A 23,309-nucleotide genomic window follows, 5' to 3' on the forward strand; every position below is an offset into this window, starting at 1 on the left:
TAGGCTAGGGTTCTGTGACATCGGGATATATCGCAACACTGCGATATTATATGGTTTGCACAGTAAAGAAAAGAAGTCACAAGGAATCTTGCTATAAAATCAAAAATCTGTATCAGCATCGTGTCCCGTCTCCTGCTGGCTGCAGTTTAGCGATGGCAGCAGGTATTGTGCATTCGCAATTGCGCATCTGCTATTCTTCAAGCAGCAGGGACTAATGCCAGTCGCAGCTGCCATCTTACCAGTCTTAAGGGAGTCCAAGATTTCGCTCTTTTTTTTTTGTTATCTGCGAGGCATTCCATGAAAGCTGGCACATATGCCACAGTTAAACCAACAAACATTGAGGTTGCAGGCGATCTAGGATGAGAACGCTGATCACTAGACTGCTGTGTTGACTACAAGCATTTCTGCACATCCTGCCTTCCTTTTAGGCTACTTTCACACGAGCGTGACTCTCACGCCAGTTTGGTCTGTTGCGTTTTCGGTTTTGTTTTCTTTTACCTGTGCCGTTAGTTTGCAACGCCACGTATACATGCCGCCCATACGCAATGTAATATGCAAATATACGTGCCCATAGTGAACAATGGGCTCTCACGCATGTATGTGCATGCAAGTATTATGCAATTCCAACACGCAAATGGGATTGGAACGGTGTACAGTAATGTAGTTTATTGCGAATTGATGTGTACCCCGTAGGCGTACAGTGCATGCATAATACGTTGTAATGATACGCTCATTGGAGCCTGCCCTTACTGGGGGTAAAAAGAAAAAACAACAACATGTAAGTGGCTCCAGCAATTTTCAACAAAGCCTATGGAAAATGAGAGATGGCGCCTTAGGGCTCATTCACACGACCGTAATTTTAGCACGTATTACGGCCACAATGCACAGCTGCATGAAACGTCAATGAGACACTGCGTGTAGATACGCAAAAAATTAGATCGCAGCGTGCTCCATTTCCGGGTGTACCTTGTAGTGTGAGCCCCATACTGCTGTATGTGCGCGTATGCAAATGCTGTCCATAAGAAATAGACTGCGTATGGGCGCCAATTCATACACAACCCCGCTATGAGACAGAGCAGGGAATTTAAAAGCAAACAGCTGCCTGCATTTTGTTCTTTCCTTCTAACTAAACCAAAACTTGTTTGGACCCTTTTGTTGGCTGGCGCCCTCCGAGATGGATACCCCAGTGCCGGGGAAAGCCTCATCTGTGCTGTGGATAATTCATCAGCCCTCTTGTTCCCTAGGAGTACAGGGGTCCTTTACCCTTATTGATCCCCCAGGTACACCAGTGTACCTTTAAATTGCCTTTTTTTTCTCCATACCCTTAGGCCATTCTCACACAGGGGTGATGAGTTGCACTAAAAACTTAAAATGCGCCAAAATAGAGCACATGTCAGCGAAGGCCCCATTGAAATCAATGAGAGCGTTATACCATGACTCTTGGATGCAACTCGCATACGCCTGTCTGATAGAGGTCTTGGTCACTGTGTTTTTTGTTGGCATATTTTTTTTTCTATAGACAAGCCTACGGTAAAAAAAACGTGATACCCAGTAAACACTACGAATTTTGATTTAAAAAAAATAAAAAATAAAAAAGACATAAAAAAGCAATGTTTGTAAGGCTTTTCATATTTCACAACTGCCCTACAGAGAACATCTGGATGCAACGTTTTTGCAGTTTTCTTTCTGCCAACTACAAAAGAAACCAACTGCATTAAAACCTACAAAAAAGTGACACCAGCCTTACACGAGTCACCTCAGTGGGCCTCGGATTACATTACCTTACAGAGGTTCCATCCCCATCATAAGTTGCTATAATTAGGGGCAGCATATTATAGGGACAGTTCCGCTGTATTAGTTGTCCAGATGACTTATTTAAGAGAAAACGCAGTAGACGCATAGATCGCAGCCAGTTGTATTCACGGGGGCTTTATAAGCTTTAGACAAAGAAAGGCCAATTGCAACATAAGTGTGTCCTGAGGACTGTCAGCAGGCTACACGGGTGCTGCTGGGCTCTTGGCTCTACAAGAGCATCCCGCTATTTTAGGCTCGCAACGGTTTGGCTAATATATACGATATGCAAAACCTTCTTTCAGGTGATCAAGACTAAAAAAAAAAAAAAAAAGTCATGACGGCAGAAAGAGCTGCGGTGCTAGTTGCTATAGTAACCTACCTACATTACATCTCCATCGCAGTAACCCCATGGGCGAGAACAGTTACATTATTAAAGTACTTGCAGAAAAGAATTTAAAAAAAGATGTAAAATAACAGTCTACGGCAAACACGCCGTTATAAATAACACAAGACAAAAATGTGAGCCAGGCGGTACGCAGCATATAATTATCAATTATTGCTGCTTTTTGGGTGCCAAGTGCAATAAAACTTATGTACGTCTCTTCTCAATAATCCTTCCTAATCCCAATGCATCCGTAAGATGAATTCTTAGACAGTCAGCAGTAATGTCCTCCAATGGGGGGAAAAAAACAGAACAGTAAAGTAGAATTCCCCAACAGGATGGGGGTATAATAAAAGTATTAAAGCAGAGCCATAATGTTTCCCCAATGATAATCCTTATTGGAAAAACGTGTTCTATATCAACTTCTTTGTCCCCTTCTCACACCTTGTTATTTTTAGGTCCAACAATCTGTGCCGATTAATTTCTTAATACATGAGCTTTATCACACGCAGAGTTGAGATTTCTTCCTACTTTATCTTCTCTGTGCTATGCTAGGTTTTTTATGATGCATCCAAACAAATCAAATGACCAACTAGAGCCAGTACCATCTCTGCCTACAGGGAGGACAGGGTAAGTTTATAGCACATTGTGTATACAAGTCTGCAGCAAGCTCCCCCTAGTGGCAGTTGCAGGCAGTTAGCATTTTAGCATTGAACTATATTGCTATATACTGGATTTGGATCTCTATATCAAAGGTGCGATGACTAAAATTTGGTACATGATTCTGTACTTAATTTGTAGTAGAACTACTGGAAAGAAGAGGAAAAGAAACCAAATGAAATAATTGTATTACGTAATAGCCATGTACTGCATAGTAGAGGATCAGTGCCGTACCTAAGACTAGTCCATTTTGGGTAGAAACTCCCTATGGAAAACATGTCTTGTGTGAAGGGGTCATTTATTTTTACAACAGGAGCTCTTCAAACAGGCTGAATGTTACAGCTGATACAATTAGAAGCATGCCTAGGTCAACGCAAACTTCAAAAGGGAAACAAGTCTTTAACAAGCAAACCTGAAATGCTAACCAGACGCGACATTTCATCAGCGATCTGCTGCAGCAAAGGGGGGTCCCAGCAGTGTTCTGCATTAGCACAGGAAAAGATTTATCAAGCAACCACCAGCGCCAAGAGCTGATAAATTCCCCAAGACATTTAACCCTTGTTGTAAACTGAACCCCATGTACAGCAGAGTGTATATATTAATGCTCATTAACCTGTTGTCGGGTAATGGAAATACTGAATTTCGCAAAAATTTTAGAAATTAGCATCTTTGCTTAGAACTTTGCATTGTTCTGTTCCTCTGCGATACCTCCTGGAAACATATGAATAGGGTAATAATAAGGTGTGTCCTTACACTATTAGAAGTGAATAGAAAGAAGTTAAATCTTGTTGTTATTTGTATAGCAGCAACTTATTCCACAGCGCTTTCAGGTAATTTTAGTTATTACCCACCACCAAGCTGGGTACTCATTTTAATTACTTCGGAAGGATGGAAGGCTGAGTCAACCTTGATTACCCACCACCAAGCTGGGTACTCATTTTAATTACTTCGGAAGGATGGAAGGCTGAGTCAACCTTGATTCATCTACCTGAACCAGGCGGGGATTGAACTCGCAACCTTCAGGTCGTGAGAGCTTAGGACTACATTTCTGAAGCCTTAACGCTCTGCACCACACGAGGCTCTAAGTTAAGAAAATGACAGCTGGTACACTCACCCTCTTGTGATGTCAACCACACACTATATGCACTTATGTGGTCAAAGACCTGGACTGGGTGGCTACCGACTCCACAGTTAAATGGATGAGTATACTTACCAGGGGAAGAGTCAGATCCTGACTACAAACACACTGTAGCTTGTATACCCGATACAATCCTTGATCCGTTTGTGGACGAGTTGTCCCTTCTTCTACATTGGGTAGAGTTCCAATCTGCTGCAGCAACAGGACAGGGCCAGACTGTCTAGGAGCACAGCCTATTAACATAGGGAACTGTGACACCCAGTTGTCAATGTATTCATCTATTTCCAGGAATAACTGAAATATTGCAGTGTACAGTTCTAGGAAAAGATGTTCCAGATGTGCCAGAATTGGTATTTTACGGGGAATAGAAGTATTTACAAAAGCAGACATGTGTGGAGAGATAAGTCTTCTTTAAAATGAGTCATCATAACCCCTTTACAATGGCCAAAACGCCTTTTTACTGACCTCACTAATTGGCTTTAAACCTGCACATACATCTTTTTAAGGCATCACCAAAATCGATGTCCAAAACAGAATTACAGAAATCATAAAAAATTGTTTATTAAAAATGACATATATAATGAAAACATGAAAAAAAAAAAAACAGCATCACCTCAGGTCACACATATAAGAAGTTCCTAAAGAAAATCATACTCATATCAACCTACAGTAGGCGCCACCAAGCTTAATGTCATGCACATAATAAAATGTTACCCCATAACCGAGGGTCTGGAAATCCCTGCGCCCCGACGTGCATGTTTCGCCTTTAGCTTCGTCCAGAGGGCACAGGGATTTCCTGAACGACGCTAAGGTCAAAACGTGTGCATCGGGGTGGACGGATTTCCAGACCCTCGGTCACGTGGTAACACTATTACGTGCATGACATTGAGATTGGTTTACAAATGAGGGTTCAGTGCAGCAGCTGATACAATTCTTTACCTATGCACTGAGCAGAACACTTGGGCCATCTCCAGCAGCCTGTATACCGTTTATGGACTGCTTGTCTAGTGGTCTATTTACAGAGTACAGGCTGCCAAAATGGGGTAAATTATATGCCAATCATACCGCAGCAGTGGGGTTTTCATCTTCCTATACTATGCCAGACTATTATTGCTAGAGAGTGGTTCCCGTACCATTATACAGATAGGTTTTTCTTTAGCTTGACTCTTAACATGGTATCTGTGATATCAGGGTGGTTTATTTAATTCCCTTTTACACTGAGTTGTTCAGTTACTGCACATAGAAAACTGAATGACGCGTTGTTCAGTGTACACAGCAGTCGCTCACTTCTGAATGACTGTCTTCTTACAGTGAATGGAGGCGGGAGGGAGAGAAGGCTCCCCAGCCTGCTCCACCTCCATGCCAGCAGTGCTTTGAGTCGATGCAAGCGATACTCTCTCCTCTAACAGTGCGGGAGCTAGCATCACTAAGACGAGTGTTGGGCATCGCTTAAATGGACCATTACACTTTTAAGGCCCAATTACATGCAACAATTATCGCTCAGAATTCGTTCAAACTATGGCATATGAGCGATAATCGTTGTGTGTAAACGCTGCCATCGCTCACTCTCCGGCTGAATGAGGATTTTAAGGTGAGCTTAAAATCCATCGTTCAGCCAGAGAGAGATAACAGGGAGTCGGACATTACATTGTATTCTGCCGAAAGCCCGTGCAAGAACAGTGCAGCTGTGTGCAAAGCTCAGATCAAATGCTATGCTCTGCAAACAGCTCCCGGACACCCTTTTACACACAAATAAAGCTGATAAAGCGTTAATAGTAGAGATGAGCGAACGTACTTGGTAAGGGCGATTTCGCAATCGAGCACCGCGATTTTCGAGTACTTCACTACTCGGGTGAAAAGTACTCGGGTGCGCCGGGGGGCGGGGAGAGGCGTGGCGGCGTGGGGGGTAGCAGCGGGGAACAGGGGGGAGCCCTCTCTCTCTCCCTCTCCCCCCCACTCCCCGCTGCAACCCCCCGCGCCGCCGCGGCGACCCCCGAATTTTTTCGCCCGAGTACGGAAGTACTCGAAAATCGCGGTATTCGGGCGAAAAAGGGGCGTTGCCGAGCACGTTTGCTCATCTCTAGTTAATAGACATTACTGTCCATTAACACTTTATGCAAAACGATCGCTAAAACTGTCAATCTTTCAATCCCTTGAAAGATTATCTTTGCTTGTAAATGGGCCTTTAGTTGCTTTACAATGGTTTAGGTTAAGATAAAAGAACAATAGCTATTTAATGGGTTAAGATAAAATAACGTTCTGCACCATGTAGTCACAACCAATCTAAAATTTGTCCCATCTGTATATTCTAGAACTGCTTACAGTACTGGTTCATAGTACAAGAACCATCTTTGTGAACACTCAGGAGTAGAATGCTAAATACCTGAGATAAAAGTTGTCATTATGTATGTAGAGGTTGACTCCACCAGCAGAAATCATAATGAAGGACTGATGAATGGTGACTGCAGTTCACATCTCCACGCCCAAGGACTGACAATTCACAACAGCCAGCACTACAGAGCCAATGCTAAGGACTTTTAAGAGGTCTCCAGACATGACATTTTTATATACTGGCTCTTTATGGAAATTAGCTTTGTCTTTTAGGTTTAGCTGAAAGAAATGCATTTCTTCCTTGGCAAATCTGATTAGCTGCCATAATATGCTAAGGAGATGAAGTGCATAATAGGTTGGTACAGTAACGTCTGCTCCCAGCCATATGAAAGGAAGAGAAAAAGTGTATCTAGACCATTTCGCATTGTTCACTTACCCGAGTCTTTCTACAGCTTAATGGCAAGGTTCACACGGGTGTCTGAAAATAAAGAAAAATACTTTTTTTTTTTACATTGACCCTACAATATCTCATGCAAGATAAAAATCCATGCATTGCTCAAGAACACGCACAATGTGACTAATGCTGACCATACTCTGCAGATACACATGCATGCTCACCCAGCCAAGTATGCATGTGTTCTCAATAATCAGAGGGGAATATGCTGCTATCAGACCCCGCTTGTAGTAGCCTATCTGCTAGGGAGGAAAAAAAGGATCGGGCACATTAAAGTCCAAGATGCCTGACCCTTCTTTTCCTCTCGCTTGCTGACACACTGACACACACTGACACACACACACACACTGACACACACACACACACACACACACACACACACGTTTCCCAAACTCCAGTTCTTAAGACCCCCAACTGGTCAGGTTTTCAGGATATCCTATAGTAACTAAGTTTGAGAAACTCTGCATTAGATAGTCAATTGGTCCATTGCGGTGGTCGGAGGAACCTCCGAATTTCAACGTGTACACCGGCAATGGGAGGCAACTATAAAAAAAAAACAAAAAAAAACAAAAACTTTAATCCTGGTAACTTGCCTTATCAGCACCATAACTTAGCTTATTGTGCTCGTAACCAGACCCTGACAGACATGATGACACTGCCGTAGTAATACTATGCGAGTTCTGCTCCTCAAACCTCTATTCATCTGACAGATTTTCTTTCAAGAGGGTGTCCAGTTGTAAAATATTGATGTCCTGTGTTCAGGATAGGCCATCAATAATAGATCGGCAGGTGTCTGCCACCAGGGTCCTGTCAATAAGTAGTTTGTGCCAGTGCAACTCCGTTCCCACTGTAGTGGTCTGACCTGGTAACTACTGGTAAAGTTCCCATTCAATTCAATGTAAACTTGTCCTGCAATACTAAGCCTGACCACTGTAATGAGAACAGAGCTGTCTGCTTCCTGTAGAAATAAGGTCAGTACACAAGCACACTGGCCTGGAAAGGAACTGATCACATTACATACCTGCTGAAGGCCACCCATAGCCATGTAGTATCTTAGCGTGTAATACGCGCCGAGCTAAAACATGCTGCAATTTTTCATTGACCAATCAATTTAGGATCTCTCAATCTTGCATCGTCTGGAGATCTGGTACGAACAGTCTACAGAAAAGACATAGAAATCGAAGATTGCCTGCTCCTAACTGATCAAGACAAGAGGCACAGAAAGTTGTTCTGCAGTGTTGCCCTTTTACAAGGGCATGAAAGTTTGCACTGAACTGCTGCTCACATTGTTTATGTGGACATAAAAAGTCTCGCGCGTCAACATTATATCTTTCCAAGTAAATAGGGAGGTGTGTTGCAATGTGTATTGGGATGAACAATTGTAATAACCATCGTTTGTCCGCATACTAGCAAGCGATTGTTACTGCTGCACACACCAAGCAAGCACTGATCAACATGGTATCTTGTCGATCGCTCGTTAAAGGGGCCTGGCCAACACAGTATCTACAGCAAATTTACTATAGGCACATAAGAACACATGGAAGCCACACAATCACACCTAGAGGCGACTGGACTACTAATTAAATATGTTTACTTGCCCGAGTGACCTTGGTGTGGAGATTTCTAGCAGGGTCTTGAAGGTCAGCAAAGTGCAGACCATCAGGCAGCAAGGTGATAGACAAGCAGGGAAAATAGCTGAACTCTGCACACCGCTGGGATAGAGGATTCTGAATAATTTGCTATATTTTGGTATAACTAGTTTATGTTCTATTGAATACTCCGTCAGGTTCACATTTAAAGTATACCTAACCTTTCAGATGACTTCTCAGTGTAAGCTGCCCTGGGGAATAATATTATTTCTGGCCATTCTATAACTTGTATCCTGTATTTTGTAGAAGCCCTCCTCTGCAAACTCTATCTCAAATTATCAGTTTTCCCTGAGCGTGTGGGTGGAGATTAGCTGCGATGAGGTCTCCAATACACAGCTCATTGAAAAAAAGGGCTGTACCCCCTCATATACAGAGTAGTTGTCACGGTGTGCAAGCCGCGTCAATGTCGTCGCATGTCAGCCGCAATATGGAAGTGGATCCAGGCTGGGGTCATGAAGGCTGCCCAGCCCTATGTGACAGTGGCATCGGCATATGCACCTTGTCATTCAGTGCCGAGTCCACATCCATCTGCTGGTGTGTAGTCTGAGGGTGTTGACAGCCAGCTAATGAGCCACTATTATACACCTGTGTCACTTGTGTTAGCTGTATGTTGTTGTTCTCAGTAAGAGAAACCAAGTAATCTTGTAGATATGATACCTTTTAATAGCTCGCAAAAATACATGATGTTATAGCGAGCTTTCGAGCCTACTTAGAGTTCTTCTCGCTAAATAGTTGTGAAACTGTGGCAATTTGCAGTAAAACAGCAGATTCTGGATAGCCCCAAGCCAATCGCCAGATCAAAACAAAAAATTTTTCAATCATTGGAACAGTAATAAGTAGACCCTGGTGAAGCTTATAAACGAATCCTTTGGATTCCTTTGAATGCATTTCACGTAGACATTCAAGGGGTTTACCCCCCCCCAAAAAAAGGGTCATATCCTGTAATAGTCAGTTTGCTTATCTTGACCCCATTAGCTCTAAAAAGGTTTTTCTGTGCTAAACATCAACAAATAGATTACAAATGTCAATGAGGTCCAATTGGTAGGGGTCCAACTGCTGGAACTAGAGGACAGGGAATGTAAGATGTGCCCATTTTGTGGAGTAGATAGCTGCCTTTGAAGCCCCAATAATAAGCTCGGCGGGCTACCACTGTTTTAAATATAATTGCCTCCAGGTCTGCTGAAAATAGTTTACTTCTTGACTAATGTCCAAAAGCCACTACTGATTCTAAAAGAATAGACCATTTTCAAATCAATGGCAACTAACAGTAATGGTGCCCTGCATGCTAGTAGCAAAAGGAATACAGGTTTTATACTAAAATCATGAGTACTGAGTACTGGGAAAAGTAAGCTTTAAAACTACATTTGTGATTTGAAGACTATATGCACTGTGACATCTGTGTGCCAACAGGACTCGGGGCAACTGAGGGGAATAGGAAATTTCTCACCGCCCTACGCTATTTTGGGATCGTTACCCCAGGCAGTGTTGTCTTCTTGACTCGTGTCAAATTCTATGTATGTGTAACTTTACTTGTGGCAAACCTAGCTGTAACCTTGCCATTATTGTTGAGAAGTCTTGCAGCCGCGCTGATGTCATGTCTCACTTTTGTAATCAGCGATTACCTGCTGACAGGTATGAAATCAACCAACAAACCTGTTATTTATCAAGCCTCATGCACAAAAATAGAAAGAGATTGTAATTGCACTTTGCCTGTTCCAGCAGGTATCTGCACATTGCATACAATTGTCCTAAGTGCCAGTTATACTACAGGTTGTATCCCAACACATGACGAGGCTCGTAAAATGCAGGTTTCTGAAGTAGATTATTGATAAATAATGTTTTGTAGATTTATAGTTTCAGAGAAACAAGACAGCATTCTAGCCAAAGACAATCAACTTGGTAAATCTCCGAGATGGGAGGAACATAAGGAAGGTAGGAAACGGCGCGTTATCGGGTGTAGTAATTAAAAATTTTTTAAAAAATCAACAGTTGACAGAAAATGTCAAAAGAGAATGCTCTTACTCGATATAGTCGTGCTGGCTCATCGCCAAAAGCTGTGCCCTATACTGAAAACCAGACTGATATTGCAAGTACCATAAGGACAACCAGCTATACTTGGAGCTGCTTGCCAAGGGCTGACACATGTTAAATGCCAGGCCAGCTCCAAAGAAAATCAACTTTTATTCATGAAAACAGGCAACACGTTTCAACCTAGAATAGGGTCTTCCTCAGCCTTTAAACAAAGCAAAGATTGTGGGGAAAAATTTTGTCCTGTAGGAGTCAACCAACTGGTCCCATAAGGAGGGGGGGGGGGGGGGGGGGAGGCATTTATAGAAAAAGAACAGATTCTGTGGAATTTCTGAAAATCTGCCCATCAATTTCAGATTGCAGTATATAAATCCAAACGTTGTGTACATTTCCATATAATTTTCGCAAAAGAATAAATTGCATTGGACTCAGTGAGCCATTCCTTAATTGAGGGTGTAGACTGCTCTTTCCATTATTTGGGTATTAAAATTTAAGCCACATGTACTAAATGTGGGATTATTGACTTGTCGCTTAAGATTTTAGGTGATTCGTCTTAGTTAAGAAGGATCAATTCTGTAGACAGATGTATATATAAATCAAAACAAATCATTGATAATCTTCCCTATTTTTTCCCTAGAAAGATCTCAATTCTCCGCATTTAAACCATGTGTGGTAGACAGTACTGTGGAGTCAGAGTCATGGAATGGATGGCCCATTTTGGGGGTGTCACAGTCAGATATTATATATTAATTATATATAAAAGGAGTCGGAGGTTTGGCTTACAAGTTTATTGAAGAGCACATGTCAAATTTTTGGCCAGCGCATGGATTTCACTGGCGGGCACTGTGGGAACCAGGAAGCGGGGAAGTATGAAAAATACATCCGGCGGCTCCCATAACACTACCATAAATTAGTTTATAGTGCTTTACGCAGATGACAGGTTCTCTGTAATAGCATCTCTGATAATGACATTCTTGAGATGATAAACAAGTGTCAGGGAATCTATTAAGGAAAACCTCTCTGGAGGGAAGATTTTGATCTTGAGTGTAAGCACTGACATTAAGGCTGTTTAGGTTAGGATTTGAGGAGATTTTCTTTTTAAATCATGCATATTTATTTGGGAATAGGAAAATTATTGGTGTAAAAACACCAACTTTAGGCTTTAAACAGAACAAAAAAAAATTTCTTACATTTATGTTAACTTTTTAGCACACGCATGGACATAGAATTCGATATATATTTTACAAATACTGCGTTTTAATCAGTGTCGAGAAATAGTCTATTCTGGATTAATGTATCAGTGGTGATTGCAAGACACTTGATTTGGTTACTGAAAGTCATGTTCTGAAAAACCTGAGAAGTGAGAAGTCAATGGTGAAAGTGTCCAGTAAAAAAACAAAAAGAAAAAAAAACAAAACAGGGCATTATGAGGACTTTTGGCACAGTGATTATATATCACAGTAGCGAAAACACGCAGAAAAATGTCATGTATGAGCTGACTAATACTGTAATACTTCATTACTCAATACCAGATTTCTGTCACCCCATTTCTAGTTTTTACTGGCACAATGTATACAAAATATGAAGAAGTATGAACACCTTTAACAACAAGGTGAGGCCAGGAGGTTTAAACTATAAATACATGGATAATGTCCAAAACCAAAACTGAGATACAGCTGTGAGCTGTAGACATTGTTTGGAATTTCCAACAGAATCATGCTGACTTTTACAGTTTGACATCGGCAGTTTGACATTTTGTCCTATTTTTAAACATAATTCAGAGACCGAGCTCCCAAATGGAACCTCCTACGTGGACGTGAAGGAACCCAAGACAACTATTTCTATAAAAACACAAGGTATCTGATAGCCATGTGTGTAGTTCCTGAAACCTTACAAGCAATCAACGGTCATCACCAGGGAAGTTTAGACATAATTTCAAATGAAATTGAAGCCATCAAATCAATGGCCAAGCATGAGGAACCCAGAGGGGCCAGGTCAGCCAGTGAAAGAGATAATCTTAAGGCCCTTTTACACGCAACCATTATTGCTCAAAAGCTATCTTTTGAGCGATAATCGTTGCGTGTAAATATGTCTATCTTTCCCTTTTCTGCCAAACAATGATTTTATATGTTCGGCACAAAATCCATTGTTCAGCAAAAGAGCTGATAGCAGGGACTTCATGCTGTCTTCTCTGCGGGGATTACATTGTCTCAGCTGTCAGTCTCGCAGCAGAACAAAGGGAATGTATTCAGAGAACAGACCACCCGCTGTTCTCTGAATATAGCTCCCGGCGGCTCACACACATTTATAAAACAATTAGTAGTTTGTGCTAAATGATCGCTCGAAAGCTATCTTTTGAGCGATTATCTTTTGTGTGTAAAAGGGCCTTTACTTAGCATATCTGAAGACTGGCTCACAGACATCCCTGAGAGGACGCATGGACAAGAGTGGATCCAACTGAGGGTATAGTACAAATCCTTAATTCACACTGTTTGGGATCCACTGACTTTCTTTTTAAACTTGGCCTCCGACTGGCAATAACGATTAATGTGAACAGTACTTGCACTGTCCAACACTATGCTGCATAATGCTCCATTCACATTGGTATTAAGAGTGCTCACCGGGCTTTCAAGCTTTCACAGCAAGAACAGCGCAGCACGTAGTTACTTATTTTGCCATCAAAGAGATGGAAACTTTGCCAGAACTCCATTACAAGTCAATGGGGTCCATAGTTTGCCACTTGGATAACACATACAATGGATCCGGCCCCGTGTCAAGGACTCGGTTATAAAACAGAAGCCACAACATCAGTGTGAGTGTCTTAGGCCGTCAACAGGATGTACCATTTTATTTTAGGTTTACTTTCTGATATACTAACATTCTCCGCAGTGCTGTACAGAGATTGTAACCATCCAATAGTCGCAGTTCCCAAATTTAATTTGCCTATAGCACACATACACTCTAGGGCCAATTTCATATGAAGCCAATTAATGCATCGGTATCTGCTGCTCGTAAAAGTCTATGGCTGCTATCCAATCTAATAGTTCTCACTGGCGACCCCTTACAAAAACCCACCAAAATCCTATCTTATGTCTAACAGGCTAAAATCCAGTAAATAGGGAAGATAAAAAAGATTGCGAAACCTCCATGTGATTATCAGCTGGTGGAAGTGATAATGTAACACAGTCTATAAAAGACTTCTCTTGGTCACCTGACCTAAATCTGTGCAAAAACAACTAATGCAAAAAACTTGCTATCACTTTGTGTACATAAAGCTCCATTTACACGCAAAGATGATCGCTCAAAAGACAGCATGAATGACAGTTTTGAGCAATCATTTTGCATAGCTACTAATGGGAACTAATGCCCATTAGAAGCTTATTAGCATCATTTGCATTTAAATGAAGCTCCCTTTGCTTTAGGCTTTATTCCCACGAGCGTATATCAGCCATCCGTTTTCACGGTCAGCCGATATACGGCGTGATCTGATGCATTGGATTCAAGTGCATCAGATCACATGGCTGTATTCCTGAGACGTAAAAGTGCCTGGCCAGGCCAATATAGTCCTGGGAGGCAGTTTAGCAGCGTGGCTGCTTAACTCCCTCCCTCTGCTCCCCTCCCCCTGTCCACATCCAGCAATGGGAGGAGGCGGGACTGGGCGGTGCTTAGCTCCACCCCATCCCCTCCCATTGCAAAGAATGAGCAGGGAGGAGAGCAGAGGTGAGCCTGCGAGGGGGACGGAGGAGAAAGGGGCGACGGCATGGTGACCTCGGCATATATGCGCCGGGGCCCATGCCGTGTGAACGGATGCACAAACGGTAGATTTGTGCACCTATTCACGAACTTCTACGTCCCAGATAGTAGCATATATTGTCCGGCCGTGAAAACGCTGTCTGATATACACTTGTGGGAATAAGCCCTTATGCAGATAACAACAAGTACTCTGTTATCTGCATACAGCTCCATTGTTCTCCCCCAGGACAGCAGCGTACATCTGCGCGGAAAAACTGCACGCATATGTGACCATTCGCAATTCGTTTCCATGATCACTCACAGGCCTTCCACTGCAGATATATGCAAGCAGAATCCAACCTGTTCGTGTAAGCCTGGCCTTATTACTGGTATAGCTAGTTTTATGCACACAAAAGTGATCACAAGTCCCCTTTAAAGGGCCTTTTACACGGGGCGATGTAGGTTATAGCGATTTGTTGCCAGTGTGTACATTTGCAGTAATCGCGACAGTAAACACACAGTATTAAAAAAAACCTGTATGGTTATTGCAATCTCTAAACCCAACTCCGAGTAGCTTGCTATATCGGCCAATGCCGCCTTTGTTAGTGGAAATGTATCTAGCTATGTAAAAGGGCATACTTTCACGATCCTCCGGTTTATGAGTTGATGGCCTGTGCCAAACTATGTCCACAGCAGCAGATCCCTCAATAAACTAGGTTTCTGTATAAAGCATGAAACAACTGTTGTCCCGCATATTAAAATTTACACGACAAATTCCAGATAAGTCACAATGTTACAGCAGATATATTTACTTTCAAGTTTATATCCTCAGGAGACAGGGTTTAAAGACAGCCTAGCCAGACATTTCCTCTTGGACCCAGGTGTACAGGATACATTCAGTTCCCAGTGTTTATTCAGTTCTGTTACTTGTTTCCTTATTGGGAGGAACTTGGTTGGGGAGTAAGGAACTCTATGACATCCTATGTACTATGACCGGAGTTACTGCATAACCCCTACAAGATATAGATCTGAAGAGACCCACATAACAAGGCTCCATTAATAGGAGAACGACAGCATATGCTATATACAAGCCTGGGCCAACCAACCCAATTTCATTATCTGTGGCCAATTAAGCATTACCCACAGATAGCCAGCTATTAAAGTACATTCCTACCATTGGGCTGTCTGGGAATGGGAATTGGTGTCTGGCAATACCTTACCCCCTTGTCCCTGCTGAAATAAGCATGCACGTCTGTATGATCTGAAAGTATATGTTTTTTTGAAAATTGCGGAGCTGGTTGCTGAACAAATAAGCATTGCGATGACAGATTTGACGTGTATGTCAAACCAGACCATGACGTTGCAAGAGGAGAGGGCGACAGGTAGCCAGTAGAGATGAGCGAGTATACTCGCTAAGGCACATTACTCGAGCGAGTAGTGCCTTAGCCGAGTATCTCCCCGCTCGTCTCTAAAGATTCGGGGGCCAGCGGGGAGGAACGGAGGGGAGATCTCTCTCTCCCTCTCTCCCCCCTGCTCCAAGCCGCAACTCACCCGTCACCCGCGCCAGCCCCCGAATCTTTAGAGACGAGCAGGGAGATACTTGGCTAAGGCACTACTCGTTCGAGTAATGTGCCTTAGCGAGTATACTCGCTCATCTCTAGTAGCTAGTAACATATTGCTAAAAAACTATACCTAGGACATAGTGGTTATGTTTATTTCATTATCTATGTGATGGATGAACTTGACTGCAGATGGCTATGCCACAATCTTCAGCAGATGGCTGTTCTTATGTACAACCTCATTGATGATCTGCTTCTGATTAAAAGCAAAAAAATAAAGCTAGCTAACTGTGCAGGTTTCCCCTTTGTAAAAGAAAAAAATTGAAATAAAAAAAAGTTTTGTTTCTTTAGCAGACTCTGTAAGTAGCTTATCCCCAATGTACTTTGTTATTAGGAGAAGCAGGCACAGGCTGTTTTATGATAGTATATGTTTGATGCTCAACACAAAATACAGGTTGCCATAAATGACAGTCTGCTTTTTGCTAATGGATGTGAAGGACAACAGCGTGAGGGATAATGATTTCTCCACTGCTGTCCTAATAAATCGGACTATTCCATTACATTGTGCACGGATGATTAGAGAATTGCTCATTTGCAGCCATTACATCGGCTCCACAACACTTAAAGGGAACCTGTCACGTCCCCACAGTACTGTAAATAACTTAGGGTGCCATTAGGGGATGTGACAGGGATCCCAGTGATGTATTTTTTATATACTCGCCCGCTCTCAAAACCCAGCGGTCTTACCCTCTGAAGATCACGAGTGCTCTCCCATAGACTTACCGGTATATGGGATGAGCGCATGCATAGGATTCTGAAAAGTCAGATTTTCCTGTGCCACGCTAGGAAGAAAAAAACAAAAACAAAAAACTACAAACTCTGCGACCAAATGTCCTAAAAGGAGACGATGTATGAAGCAAATGCGAAGACTGGCAAAAGTGGAACGCAACATTATTTTTAAAGCAAACACCCCCCCCCCCCACCCCAACTCTGCACAGTTTGGGCAAACACCTCTGCAATCTTTTCAGCCAATTGCTTCTTTCCCACTGACAACCATCAGAAGAAAGGATGTAACAGCACTGTGCTGGTTTCTAGCCGTCAAGCTTTGAAAGCAGTTCAGTTTGCATTTCAATTCTCTGGGGTTGTCAGTGCGATGTAGATAATAGCGTATTTGTAGCTTGATATGATAATGCATTCTGCACGGATGACAATATTTTATTGTTTAATACTGTTTTTTTTCTCTTGGGAAGCAAGGTCAGGATCAGTTTTCCTGTTGAAACGAGAACAGATGCAGTAAAAAAAACATTTTTGTTTAGTGTTTATAGAAGTATTGTAAAAACTCAATGAATTAAAAAAGTGCTAGAGTAAGGCCGGGCCCACACGGGCGCATGGTAAAACGCTGCGTGTATAACGTGGTGTTTTATCGTTGTGTGAGCCGGCGCATTGCCGCGTATGGCAGTAATAATAAATATATGAAAGTGTAAATGGATCAATGAAAATCAATGTACTTTCATTGACTCCATTCGCTGCATATTATAGGCAATGTCTGGCAAGCCTAGAATTTTGCTGGTAGTTCACTGGTAATTGTAGGAGTCAGGCATTCAGAGAGATTCTAGCTAAATGGTTTGTACACCCAATATAACATGCGTACGCACACACGCTGCAACAAGAGGGGCAGACACAGAATCTACAGAGCTGTCAGCTTGTGAAGATAGCTCCTCCCACACAAATAAGAACTGCTCTACTACAGGAGCTCAATACCAAACAACAGGCAGTGGATTGGAGAGGGGCTGGAAGGGAGACCTCTAGTGGCAGCCAAGTTAGCATTGATTCACAGTGGTTAAATAGAATTTCTAATAAAAGTATATTATAAGATTTATGAGACACACAGGCTATTAAAGGGGTTGTCTCGCGGCAGCAAGTGGGGTTATACACTTCTGTATGGCCATATTAATGCACTTTGTAATATACATCATGCATTAATTATGAGCCATACAGAAGTTATTCACTTACCTGCTCCGTTGCTAGCGTCCCCGTCGCCATGGATCCGTCTAAATTCGCTGTCTTCTGGCGTTTTTAGACGCGCTTGCGCAGTCCGGTCTTCTGCCTGGTGAATGGGGCCGCTCGTGCCGGAGAGCTGGTCCCGCGTCGTCATCGTAGCTCCGCCTCGTCACGTGTGCCGATTCCAGCCAATCAGGAGGCTGGAATCGGCAATGGACCGCACAGAGCCCACAGTGCACCATGGGAGAAGACCCGCGGTGCATCATGGGTGAAGATCCCGGCGGCCATCTTGGAGAAGGAAGAACGAAGTCGTCGCAGAGCGGGGATTCGGGTAAGTAATATATATATATATTTATTTACTTATTTTTTTAAACTCATCCCTTGGGTTTGTCTCGCGCCGAATGGGGGGCCTATTGAAAAAAAAATAGGTGCGAGACAACCCCTTTAAGGGAGCCTAAGTTGTGTGAAAAGCTTGTTGTCCTTTAAATTTTTATGTATACGTTCTTATGTATTACGTCTAGCTAACCCACAACCTAGAATATAGTGCTAAATGTCCACCATGAGGCCCAAAGACCTATTTTTTGTTTCTGATTCTGCTCTGAATTATAGTGTATACCTTTTTAAAATGGAATTTTGCCCTTATGCACATGAAGATAAAGATATTTCTCTTCCATAAATATCTGGTCATCCAATAACAAAATACAGGAAAAGAGTAATCACTCTTAGAAACCAAGCAGATCCAAAGACCTGGATTGAAGAAGAGATGGCAACATTCATTAACAAAATGTGGATGATGACACGGCTGCTATATGTAAAATACAAAGACTTATGTAAGCAATTGCAATCGGTGTACAGTGCTATAGAATATGCTGGTTTTATATACGGAACAGGAAATGAAGCGTTTCTTGGGATTTTCACTTAATGGCTTATCGTTAATGTAGACCATCTAGGTACAATTCTGCGAGTCTGACCACTGGGATTCACAGGGATCAGCAAAACTAAGGCCTCCCTCACACAAGCGCTTTATTCCATAATTACCGCTGCGTTTCAGCACCACGGTATAACGCTCCCATTGTTTTCAATGGAGTCTTTCAGAAAGGCATTCACCATTTTCAAGCAGAGTCTGTTCTATTTTTCGGCATTTAGCGCACCTCATAAAGGACTGCCCATCTCCGTTAACAAAAAACGAGCAGTTCATAGATGAATGAATACGCATTTATACAGGCAGATAGATTGTCGATTGATTTTTATGCCTGCCCAAACTGAACCACGAACAACAAAGTGAACGAATTATCATTACTTGTCATTCAGTCGCTGGCAGCATTTACACGGCGTGATTATTGTTCAATTTCGTACATTCCAATTAAAAAAAATAAATAAATTGAACGATATCTTTAAAAAGGACCCCTCTGTGCACATTTACTTGAATTGGCTGAGGTACCATCAGGCACCATACAGAAGTGGCAATGGTGCTCCAGTAAGCAACATTATGCCTTCTTCCTACTCATCAATGTGGTGCCAAATTCAAATCCCTTTCCATAAGACACTGATGGCCTATCATAAAAAAGAAAACTATACCCCACACAATGGAAAACGACAAACCCCTCCAAAAACAACAAAAGCACATACGATCTATTAGATTTGACCGACTACTATGGCAGAAACAGGAGGTAAAGTAATTAAGTATGCCTTGCCCTCATCTCACAGCCAATTTAAATGGACCAATTTTAAGAAACTGAGTTGCTAGAGACACTACATGTTAACCCCCGAAAAATGCCACCCTGTGCATTCCCTTATTCTACAGTGGTAAAACGCAAAAAAAATTAAAATAAAAATCCTTCCATGATATACTGCAGGAGCCAAAGATCACGTAATACTCACTTCTTCATAGTTGGCAAGAATCCGAGCACAGACACAATGCCTCATTAATTTTGTATCATAACACAATCTGCGGAGCGTTGGGCTCCCTCAGACGGCGCTATGTGGAGTATGACAATGCTGCAGCCTGTGCCTTTATCTAGTCCATCTCAACCTCATGTATATTGGTGTAAAGAAAGTTATTGTAGTGTTGAAATAATCTTTCAAACCAGGAAAATGAGTTGCTTTCTCCTGATAAAGAAAGGAATTTTGATTTTGCCACAATCTTTAGCATCCTGTAGAGAACACCTGCCTGACGGAAGGCTGGAAAAACACAGCACAGTGAGCCGATATATAGTCACTTTAAAAGTTTACAGAAGGAATACACATGGCTCACAAAAACACTAAATCATTAGTCTTGCACTGTGGAATAATTTGATCAATACTACTTTTTTTCTGTGCATTCCAAGTAGTGACCATGTTCCTGGGTGAAGGGCTAAAATAAAGAAATCCCTAACAAGAGTGGGGGTAACTAAAGAGGGTATTAGTAAGCAAAGGGTCCCCCCATATCATCTCCTAATGCCTTCAAGCGGGAGGGTTGGGTATTAAAAAGAGTCATAAGCAATGTCCTGCAGTTATGGTCCTCAACTGTCACAGACGTCTTCAGGCCCACTAGTTGGCCTCACGGTTGTGCTCTCAAAAAGCCTCAATTTATAGCGTCCTTGGGTATCCATTTTCGTTAAATCATTTTTTTGAGAATGTTAGATTGTCAAATAAAATCTGAGTCTGTGGTACAATTTCTACGGATTCTCCAGAATTGCCCATAAGCAATATTTAAATTCCATTTCCTTGCATGACAGCTTGAAAAATCTAGGCAGCTATTCGCATCAACAGCTCTCAAGTGGGTTTTTGGGTAGATCTGGTCCTCAGATGCATAAAGTTGTAGAAAAAAAAAAAACAAAAAAAAAAACAAACAACAAAACATTTGACTGGTATGGATATTGCCTATAAACCGCAGACCCCAAGTGTTCGCAGTAAGGTCTAAAATAAAATCCTGAACTTCTAGTTTAGGCCATTTAATAGGATCAAAAAAACATCATCAATATGTTCTCTCACTTCGAATGCACCCATATAGAGGTTTGCATAACTAGGTGTAAATTTTGTCCCCATCGCGGTCCCTCTGTTCTGCAGACAAAAGCTATTGTTATAGGTAAAATAATTACTCGTTAGCATAAAACGAATGCCATCTAAAATAAAGATTCTTTGGTAAGTAGGCATCAAGAGGTCGGGGTCTAAGAAGTGATGAACCGTCATGGGGAATATTAGTGTACATTGATTTGATATCTGGGGAGGCCCAAATATAAGAATCCTTCAATGGAATGTCCATAACCATACTTATGGTTATGATTTCCAGCAATCCTTAAGTAGGTTGGTAGATACGTAATGAATAGAGATGAGTGAGTATACTCGCTAAGGCACATTACTCGAGCGAGTAGTGCCATAGCCGAGTATCTCCACGCTTGTCTCTAAAGATTCGGGGGCCGGCGCGGGTGACAGGTGGGTTGCGGCGGGGAAGAGAGGGAGAGAGAGATCTCCCCTCCATTCCTCCCCGCTCTCCCCCACCGCTCCCTGGCCCCCGAATCTTTAGAGACGAGCGGGGAAATACTCGGCTAAGGCACTACTCGCTCAAGTAATGTGCCTTAGCGAGTATACTCACTCATCTCTAATAATGAAGCATTGTACTTCGTGATCTACATATTCAGATAAATGACTTGTGATTGAGCCCATCCTAGCTATAATGAGGCATCCTGGGGGTTCCTAAAGAATTCATGAATTATGGGTAAAAAATAAGAATATGGAGTTTCTGGAATACTCGCGCAAATAAAATCCTTTTCAGTTTTAAACAATTTCTACTAAAAGCATCATAAATTAAATGGAGCGGTGACTTTTTTTAATGTTCAGAGTTGGATTCCCATTACGTTTTATATAGTATTCCTTGTCCCCTAATATCCTTCGGGCTTCCGAACCATAAAAGTCACTGTCCATAATTACTATAGCTCCCCCTCGTCTGCATTTCTGATTACCATTTCCCTCTTGCTGGATAGGTTTTTCAGGGTCATCATCTGGTTCCTGTTTAAGTTACTGTAAAATCCCCATTTCTCTTTGGAAAAAATTATAAAATCATTCATTACTTTTTATAACAAAGTCTCAATATATAGTCCTTTGTGTTCCATGGGATAAAAGTTGCTTGAGGGTTTTAAATTAGTGGCAATGGGTTCCTGAAACATCAGTTCTACTGCATCCTCCAGTTGTATTTAGGAGGGGGTGGGTCGCTTGTTCAGGCACGGGATTATTTAGAATAATGGGCTTGAGATTAGAGGAATCCTCGAAACCTTTTATAGCTAAATGCCTAAGTAAAGTGAGATTTCTGATAAAACGATTTAAGTCACTTGATGGACTATAGGATAACCCTTTGTTTGGGATTTTGACCTCTTTTCTATGCAAGGTGTTTACAGAGGTTTTTGGTGGCATTATTTAGTATTGCACGGGGTTGATTTATTTGGCTTTTTTTAATTTCATAACATTTCCAAGCTCATTTGCCGCCTCTTGTACATTTGATCTTTTCCATGGGGGTGGGCGGGAGAGGTTTGTAAAACTGTGCCATTTTGGTTCATTCTAATCCTGGGGTTTTGGTTAATGGATGATTTTTTTCAACAGTGGTTTCATTGGGGATACGGAGGAATGGACAGGTCAGAGTTTCTTAGGGGGGGATGGTGTTTGAACTGGTTTGGGAGGAGGGGATTTTTTTCAGATCTGTATGAAAGATCCAATCTGTGATTTATCACTGATGGGTCCTGTACTGCATGCGTTCACACAGAACAATTATTGTGCAAACCACTAATTCTAACAAGCGATAATCGTAGCGTGAAAAAGGGGCTTTAGTCAAGTTGTTAGAGGGTTATGCTCAATTCTTAAAGTGATAGTTAGTCATCTCCCTCTGTTCAGCCAGTTGCTATTTGACCCTGACTGTTCTAAACAAATTCTTCTCCGATATTCCACAATCAGGTCTGCCACACCCCATTGCTCCAGCACTTTTAGAATGAACGTGCTTTTCCCAAGCAATCCTCAGGACAGGCCATTAATAGAGATGAGCGAGCATACTCGCTAAGGGCAATTGCTCGAGCGAGCATTGCCCTTAGCGAGTACCTGCCTGCTCGAGAGATAAGGTGGGAGCAGGGGGGGGGGGGGATCTCCCCTCCGTTCCTCCCCGCTCTCCCCCGCAGCTCCCAGCGCGACGCCGACACCCGAACCTTGACTCTCCAGCAGGCAGGTACTCGCTAAGGGCAACGCTCGCTCGAGCAATTGCCCGTAGCGCGTACGTTCGCTCATCACTAGTCATTAATAGTTGATCCGCAAGAATCTGGCGCTCGTGATCCTGGACGATCAACTGTTTGAGCGACCACTGTCGGTGCCACAACACAGTGTACAGGGAGGGAGCAGATCACTCAGACCCAAGTAGTGGCCAGTACCTGTTGCAGATGTAGCAAACATTAGATCTATGAGAGCGGCACAATCTGTTATACACACACACACACATTATATATATATATATATATATATATTTTTTTTTTTCCTTCCCCACACACAAACTCATTGTCAAAGAAAATCAAGCATCACATTTTGTATCCAAGCTAGAGGCAGCCCGACAGGGTACAAGAGCTTC

At 42.3% G+C, this 23,309-nt stretch overlaps 1 protein-coding gene across 4 annotated transcripts in view; it reads right to left on the reverse strand.

Moving 5' to 3' along the window:
• The window catches only part of DAAM1 (dishevelled associated activator of morphogenesis 1), a 188,686-nt gene that overhangs the window by 136,802 nt on the left and 28,575 nt on the right, over window positions 1-23,309 (reverse strand). For 2 of the 4 annotated variants that reach the window (XM_066608227.1, XM_066608223.1), the window contains exon 2: window positions 6,742-6,783. The exons of the other annotated variants lie outside the window; for them this stretch is intronic. The gene's annotated coding sequence lies outside the window, so the exon portion shown is untranslated. The remainder of the gene's footprint in view (window positions 1-6,741; window positions 6,784-23,309) is intronic. 4 annotated transcript variants of the gene reach the window in all.

The sequence above is a fragment of the Eleutherodactylus coqui genome, chromosome 6, assembly GCF_035609145.1.
Source record: "Eleutherodactylus coqui strain aEleCoq1 chromosome 6, aEleCoq1.hap1, whole genome shotgun sequence".
NCBI classification, from domain to species: domain Eukaryota; kingdom Metazoa; phylum Chordata; class Amphibia; order Anura; family Eleutherodactylidae; genus Eleutherodactylus; species Eleutherodactylus coqui.